This window comes from Tupaia chinensis, unplaced genomic scaffold (assembly GCF_000334495.1).
Source record: "Tupaia chinensis unplaced genomic scaffold, TupChi_1.0 Scaffold000671_2, whole genome shotgun sequence".
NCBI lineage: Eukaryota > Metazoa > Chordata > Mammalia > Scandentia > Tupaiidae > Tupaia > Tupaia belangeri.
Window position 1 is genome coordinate 49,966 of NW_006160194.1, and position 8,262 is coordinate 58,227.

General features: G+C 47.8%; 1 protein-coding gene across 1 annotated transcript in view; it reads left to right on the forward strand.

Annotated features, from left to right (window-relative positions):
• Window positions 1-5,877: 5,877 nt before the first annotated feature.
• TECPR2 (tectonin beta-propeller repeat containing 2) overlaps window positions 5,878-8,262 on the forward strand; it is a 128,704-nt gene continuing 126,319 nt past the window's right edge. The window contains 1 exon segment of the mRNA XM_014592218.2: window positions 5,878-5,980. The gene's annotated coding sequence lies outside the window, so the exon portion shown is untranslated.

Here is an 8,262-nt window from a genome sequence, read left to right on the forward strand (position 1 = left end):
TCCGACGGCTGCCTCCGGCCCTCCGCCCGCTCCCTTCGCTGCTCCGCTCGGCCTGGCCGCGCACCCTCTGCGGGCCCCTAGCGGGGGTGACGTTGCGTTCCGCGCGGAGCCTCCGCCCTCCAGCGCCGGCTGCGGTCCAGACCCTTGCCCTGCAGGTGGTCCGGGAGCGCTGGCTGGTGCCCGGAGGGCTCCTCTCAGCCCGGTTAGAAGGCCTGGGAGGCAGGAAGGGTAGCGTGGTACCTGGGCTCTGGCCAAGAGCCGCCCCTTCCCACCTTGTGCTTGAGGCGGGGGTCACTTCGTTAAGCTCCAGCTCCTCATCAGTGAAATGGAGAACTGGTTTCTACCCTGGCTTGGTGGGAGGAGTAAGTGGGTCAGGGCCTGTAAAGGTAAGCAGAGTGCCTGGCTCGGTGCCTTTGAACAAGGGCTGGTCCCTACTGCCGTCACCTACGTCCAGGCCGGCCTGTCTTCTTACCTCTCTAGTCTCCCCTCACATGTATGTCTGGTGACTGTTCATGACTTAGTTTCCCTAGGAGGCTTGCAAGTTCATAGAAAACAAGATTATGGAAAATACTATGCATGCATTTCAAGATTTTTTTTTTAGAGGTTTTTGCTATAGGGCGCGTGCGTTCACCAGAAAGATAGAAAGCAAGAAATCACCCCCGAGGGGAGATGACCACGCCGCAATCCCTTCTCCTCCATTCTCCTCTCAGGATCTTGGGCACGCACGCACACGCACCCGGCGTGAGTTTTAAGCCACTGGGTCCAGGATGCGAACCACGGTCTACTACATGGGAGTTTAGTGACATAGCCATTACGCTAACTGCTGGTCCCGCATATCAAGATTTTTCTGCACCAAAATGAACCCATACTTTAGTTCCATTTTTCCACAAACTTTTTGGAGTCTCCTCGTACTTTTATTTCTCTTCCCTGCTCTTCGTTCTTCCCCTTTCTTGAGATTGGGGAATTTCTGTTTTGTCCTTCTGTTCCATTTGATGGTACAATGCGGGGTACCAGCCTAGGTGCACCGTTTTCTCATCTGCTGGAGGGATCCGTGGTGCTTGGGCAGAATGCCTGCTTTCTCAAAGCTCTTGTAAATTTTTAGGAAGAGAGTTCTTGGAAAACCCCAAGCCCAGATCCCAGAGTTAGACAGCATCCGAGATCAAAATCACTGTAGCCCCTTGTCATCCGTGCTTCTTGGTTTTTAAGCTATGAGCTATGGTATACTCTCCTGTACTCTCCTGTACTTTGGAAAACCCCAAGCCCAGATCCCAGAGTTAGACAGCATCCGAGATCGAAATCACTGTAGCCCCTTGTCATCCGTGCTTCTTGGTTTTTAAGCTATGAGACTTTGGTATACTTTCCTGTACTCAGCTGCAGTGCTCCTTGAGCCTCTGACCTTGCCTTTTTCAGTAACCTGAGTTACATTCCATGTTTGTTCATTCAGCAGATAGTTATTTGGGGTCCCTCATGTGCCAACCACAGTGCCAGGGTCTGGAATGCTGTGGGGAACCAGGCAGGAAGCCGATGGTCTGGTGCTGTGCTTTGAAACCCGAGGACAAGGTGCACCTGTAGGGATGCTCCACCTTCTTCAAGATGGGCTTGGAAACAGCAGTGGGCAAGATGGAATGAGGATAACTCTGTGGCAAAGTGACTAGTAAGACGCTTTTATTGGGTTTATATTTTGTGGTCACATCTTTTTCAATAGAAGCCTGGCTCTTTGTTTCTGCCATAGGACATGTGTGCTCACAAGAAATAGAGAGACAGAGAGAAGGAAAGTGAGAACTCACTCCCCAGGGGAATGGCCACACCAGTTTCTTCTCCATTCTTCTCTCAGGATTTTGGGCATGCTTTAATACGGGCCTGGTGTGATTTCCAAGCTGCTAGGTTGAACCATGGTCGGCCGTGTGGAAGTTCAGCACCTTAACCACCATGCCACCTGCTGGCTCCTACCTGATTTTCTTTTTGTTTTTTTTTTTCCTAGATAAGTTACATTTCAAGTTGAAGAGCTCTTGTCATATTAGCCTCTATGTATTTGGAATAAAATGGCTATTGGAAATTACTGGGAAAAAAGAAAGAAACGGGCATCAAGCAGAGTCGTTGACTGAATTTGAAAAGATGAGATCAGTAGTAGTTACATAATTATTTGGCATCAAGTATGGGGGGTTTTGTTGTTGTTGTTGATTTTAGCTAGAGGGTATGTGTGTTCTCCAGAGAGAGACAGAAAAAAGCACCACTCACGGCATGGTCATGCTGCGATCCATTCTCCATCCCCCTCCTAGGGGATTTCGGCAGGGTGACGCGCACCTGGCATGGGTCTCAGGCTGTCGAGCCTGGGAGCTAAACAGGGGTTGACCGTGTGGGGTTGGCTGCTTTAATCACCAGGCCAACAAGGTGGCCTGTGTGGAGAGATTTCCATGTAGGCGTAGTGACACAGAGCTCGGGAGACTCTAGGGGAGTGGTTGATGAATGAATTGCTCAGGTAGAAGTGAGCTATTGTTCAGAGTGCGTGCTCAGTTTAAAATGAATGTATTCTTTGGACCTGGACATTAAAGAATTCCAGTGAATTTTTGCTACTGCCATATTTCAGGAAAGCTGGTATAGTGGTTTTTTTTTTTTTTTTCTTTTTTTTGTTTTTCATCAAAGAGAGATAGAGAGAAATACCCACGACAGAGTCCTCATACTGTGATTTCCCACTTGCAGCCTCAGCCAACCAGATTATGGCCAAGTATGCGTGGTGTATACAGGTAGACATGTGCAAGGAGGCCCTGGGATGTGAACCTACAACCTTCCTGTGTGGATCCGGTTGTGTTACTACTGGCCACCATCTGGCCCATAGCACATTGTCTTGACACAGATTAATTCAGAAAATATGTATGGAGCGTTGATTGCACTGTACTCTCTGTTGGTCTTTCGAAGTACCGCAGAGTGTGTGGAGTGGCATGACATAGGCCGGCAGGGAGACAGAAATGACGGTGCTGCTTGGTCACTGCCTCCATAGAATTCTGCAAAAGCAGTGAAGGGCCATCCTTGTGTATGAGGGAGTCTGCGAGGGCTTCCTGGGAGAAGCTAGTGCTCACCGGGTCTGTACCAGGGAGAGGGGAAGGGTGGGCCAGGGTGTGGCTCTGCAAAGGCACGCAGGCGATGGTGTATTGAGGAGCGTGCTGGCAGCCTCACTTTGGGACAGTGGCCTGAGATGAAGTTAGAGACAGACCACTTTGTCAGAACGTCCAATTTCTTTCTTTCTTTTCTTTTCTATAGGGTGTGCGCACTCTCCAGAGAGGGAATGTGAGAAATCACCCCTTGGGGAGATGGCCACACCGCAGTCCCCTCCTCCAGTCTCCTCTCAGGATTTTGGGCATGCACATACCTGCTCCCTATGTGTTTTTCAAGCCACCAGGTCCGGCATGCTGATTGCCGTCGGCCATGTGGCAGTCTAGCGCCTTAACCTCCATGCCGCCCGCTGGTCCAAAATGTCCAGTTTCTATGTTTGGTCAGGCTTTAGCCTGTGAGCACTGGCCAGCCAGCTCACCTGGAGGATAAATGACTGTCTTGATCCCTTTATGTACTGTCATAATACTGATAATTTAACATGAATAAACATTGTAGCCAGAATTTGAGAATGGATTGTGCAGTCGGGAAACTAATTGCTTCCTCAAGGCTGTGGAGAGTCCTTCAGGCAGTATTGTCTGCACATGTCATTGTGCTGCCGAGTGGGGGTTAGCCTTGATGCGAGTCTTGCTCTGGCTTTGGAAAGCTGTCCATCAGGGTGCTGTCGTTCAGTAGCGAAGAGATGGACGAGTCGGGGAGAGAAGCATCATGACTTGAATGGTGTGTTATATATATTTTTTTTTTGGAGAGATTTTTGCTATAGGGTACATGCGCTCTCCAGAAAGACAGAGAGAGACAGAGAGACAGAAAGGGAGAAATCACCCCCTGGGGAGATGGCCACGCTGCAATCCCTTCTCCTCCATTCTCCTCTCGGGATCTTGTGCACGCACGCACACATGCCCTATGTGAGTTTAAGTCACCGGGTCCAGGACTTGAACCGCGGTCGACCACATGGGAGTCTAGCAACGTAGCCATTATGCTAACTGCTGGTCCCTGTGTGTTATATTTTTAACTGAAATATTCATGACCAAGGAAGCATTAATTAATGAATTAATTTTAATTAGTAGTTTTTTGTTATAGGGTGCTTGTACTCGCTGGGGGGAAAGAGAGGGAAAATGAAAAATCGCCCCCAGGGGGGTTGGCCATACTACAATCCATTCTCAATTCTCGTTTCAGGATTTTGGACTCACGTGCGTGTGTGCAGTGTGTTTTTTTCAAGACACTGAGTCCAGAATTTGAACCACAAAGACAGCCATGTGCGATCCAGTGTCTTAACTAACATACTACTTGATGGACCTGCATTATTGATTTTAAAGATTGGATTGAGAATGTTTATTTGCAGTAAGTCCTGAGGTTAACATTTTATTATTATTATTATTTTTACTTTTTTTTTTTTAGAGAGGTTTTCGCTATAGGGCGCGTGCGCTTGCCAGACAGAGAGAGACATAGAGACAGAAAGCAAGAAATCACCCCCAGGGGGGATGGTCATGCCGCAATCCCTTCTCCTCCATTCTTCTCTCGGGATCTTGGGCACGCACACACACGCGCCCGGTGTGAGTTTTAAGCCACTGGGTCCGGGACACGAACCGCGGTTGACCACGTGGGAGTCCAGCGACATAGCCATTACGCTAACTGCTGGTTCCCTTATTATTATTATTTTTTAAGTAAGCATGTGGACTTGCCAGAGAGAGACAGGGAGGAAGAGAAAGCAACCCAATAGGGTGTGGTCACACAGCAATCCCTTCTCCATTCCTCCATCCCACTGGGCTTTAGGGACTACACACACGAATGCCTGGTGTGTTTTTCAGGCCAGTAGGTCTGGGACTCAAGCTGCATGTTTGTTCATGTGGTGTCCAGTTCCAGAACACGCCTGGCTGTGGGCTGGCTCCGTAAAGCTTTACTGAGATGTGATAAATATACTATATAATTCACCTATCTAAAGAGTGCAATTGAGTAGTTTTTAGTGTTTTCACAGCTCTGCAGCCATCAGTACAATCAGCTTTAGAACTTCTTCATCACTCTAAAAGGAAACCCTGTATGCTTTTGCAATGCATTTCATCACCCTAAGCGAGATCACCTCTGACCCCTTCTTCTCCTGGACCCAGGCAACCACTGATCTGTCAGTACTTCCTGCCTGTATAGATTCATCTCTTCTGGACAGCTTATGTAAATGGAATCGTGTGTTTTTTTGTGTCTGATGGCTTTCAGTTAGTATATTTTTAAGGTTCGCCTATGTTGTAGCATGAATTAGCATTATATTCCTTTTAATTGCCAAATAAAATTTCATTGTATGAAGACAAACATTTTGTTTACCCATCAGTTGATGGACAGTGTGGTTGTTTTTGGCTGTTATGAGTAGTGATACAGTTTTTGTATAGATATATTTTCATTTTTGGGTGGTGTATACCTAGGAATAGAATTGCTGGGTCATATGATAATTCTATTTTTAACCTGTCAAGGAACTTCCAGACTGTTTTTCACAGTGGCTGCAGTATTTTATTTTCCACCAGCAATGTATCCAGTTTCTCTACATCTTCACTAACACTTGTCTTTTTTATAGCCATCCTTGTGGGTGTGAAATCTTTTCTCATTGTGGTATTGTTTGCATTTCCCCGATGATTAATTGTGGTGAGCATCTTTTTATGTGATTATTGGTCAAAAATAACCTTTTTACTGTTTATTTTTAAAAGTTCTTTAAATATTCTAGATGTAGATCCTTTATCAGTTATAGGATTAACATCTATTTTCTCTCATTCTGTGGATAGTCTTTATTTCAGTGAAGTCACAGAACTCATTTTGCCTGAGGATGAGCATGGATTTTAGGGCAGGCGTGGAAGCCCAGAGCATCGTAGGAGACTCGTCCTGTGGTAAGGTGAGCAGTGCTATGGGCTCCTCTAAGGACAGCCATGGAGTTGGTGAGGAGGTGCTGGGTGTGAGGAGATCCAGTTGACGGGCTGAGGTGAGGGATTGTCGTAGGGCTGAGGAAGGTGGAGGAGTCAAGATGAATGCGAAGGTTTCCGCTTGAGAATATTTTTTTCTAAAGTTCATTTATGGGCCAGCAGGTGGTGTGTTTAAGGCGCTAGACTCCTGCAGGGCTGACCATGGTTTGTCCCAGACCTGGCAGCTTGCTTTCTCACTTTCTCTCTCTCTGGTGAGTGTGCATGCCCCATAGCAAATTAAAAATAATAATAATAACTGAAAAACAAGTTTACTCATTTATTTCTTCCACGAATAAGAGAGAGAGACAGAGAGAGTGAGAGAAAGAGAGTCCGTACCCCAGAGGGTCCCAGTGCTGTGACACACTCCCAGCCTTTAACCAGTCCTGGCTCACAGGTCTTTGTGTGCCCTGTATACCCAGGGAGGCTCTGGATCCGAACCAGGGGTTTTCTCACATGGAATTGCCGTGCAGTGTTGTGTCTCACCTCTGTGCTGCGGTCCTGGCCCCCTTGAACGCTACTTTTGCTATAGGGTATGTGCGCTCACCAGAGAAAGAGAGAGGGAAAATGAGAAGCCCCCCCGCCCCCCCAGTGGGGCTATGACTACATTGGAGTTCCCTTTCTACTCTCCTCTTGGGATTTTGGGCACACATACACACACACCTCGAGTGTTTTATTTAAGCTGCTGGGTCTGGGACTCTAACCGTGAAGTGAGCGGTGTGGGATCCAGTACCGTGACCACCACACTACCTGGCTGGTCCTTGACTCACACGTGATTGTGCTTTTACCTGCTGCAGAATTCTGACTTTTTAATCCCAGCAAGGGCCTGGCGAGGTGAGCCCTGCTCTCCCTCCTATACGCACTGAAGTTGTTTTTGGAAGTCGTGGTATCACTGGCTGTGCCAAGGAGATGGCTTGAGAATTCTGACCTTAATTTCCACGGCCAGTTCCTAAAGCCACCACAGATGAACATTTCACTCAGTGAGAGGAGTGCAGGCAGACTGCGGTCTCACCGCCCATCCTGTGAGACAAAGACGTTGGAGCTATGAGGGAGTTGTACCAAGTCAAGGGACTGGAATTCTGACAGCTGAATGTCAGAATTTGACAGAGCCACTTTGAAGATAAAGGTTCTTAAAGGAGAAAATGAAACGAGCTGACATTTGTGAAGGGCTCAGTGCTTCCGCTTCCTTGGTGAGCTCACAGCTAAGCAGGGCAGAAAATGCCTTCCAGAGACGGGGGAGGCCGGCTGGAGACTGGGAGGGGAGGCAGAGGCGGGCTGCAGGTAGAGGCAGCTCAGCGCGGCCAGAGGTCCAGTTAGAGGTCCGAGGGCTCCAGCTGCTGGTCCTTCTGAGCTCGTGACACTCGGACTGTAGCCTGAGGAGGATGGGGGACCACAGAGGAATATTAAACTTCATATTTAGAAAAATCCCTTTATTTGCCAAGTGGATTAGAGGGGAGTGAGAGGCAGCAGACAAGTTGGGGCACCAGAAGGTGCTTAGGTGAGAGGTGACGGACAGGCCAGGATAGGGACAGTGGGGTGTGTGGAGGCATTGGGGAGTGAAATGACTGAATGCAGAGGCAGGGACACAGACAGGAGTGGAGAGGAGGAGGAATCCGTGTCCTTTCTTGCCTGGGCAGTGGGGCCAATCAGCTGTGTAGCAGAAATGAAAATTAAAAAGCAAATTGTTTTTTGTCCTTGTTTTTAAGTGCCAGAGGGCACGTGTGTATTAGCTAGAGATAGAGAAGGAGAGTAACTCCTGCGTGTATTGTGGGGTGATCATACTGTTACCCCTTGTATTCCATTTCTCTACCTCAGGACTTGGGGTTTGCATGCACATTCACCTGGCATGTTTCTCCAGCCACTGGGTAGGGATTTGAACTGCAGTCGGCCATTTGGGATCTAGCTCTCTTAACCACTAGGCTGTAGGGCCAGCCCTGAAACTAGGTGTTTGCTGGACATTTACTCTGCATAATCCATCTAGGATGTAGGTCTCACTAATCCCATTTTCAGAGGGGTAAATGGAGATCTAGGAAGATTAAGTCATTTTCCCAGGGTCCTCCTAGTAGTTTTAGGATAGCATTTGGATTTGAACTCAAGTTTCGTTCTTTTTCTTTTCTCTTTTCTTTTTTGTTCATTTTCTTTTCTCTCCTCCTTTCTTTCTTTCTCTCTCTCTCTCTCTCTCTCTCTCTCTCTCTCTCTGGAGAGGTTTTTGCTATAG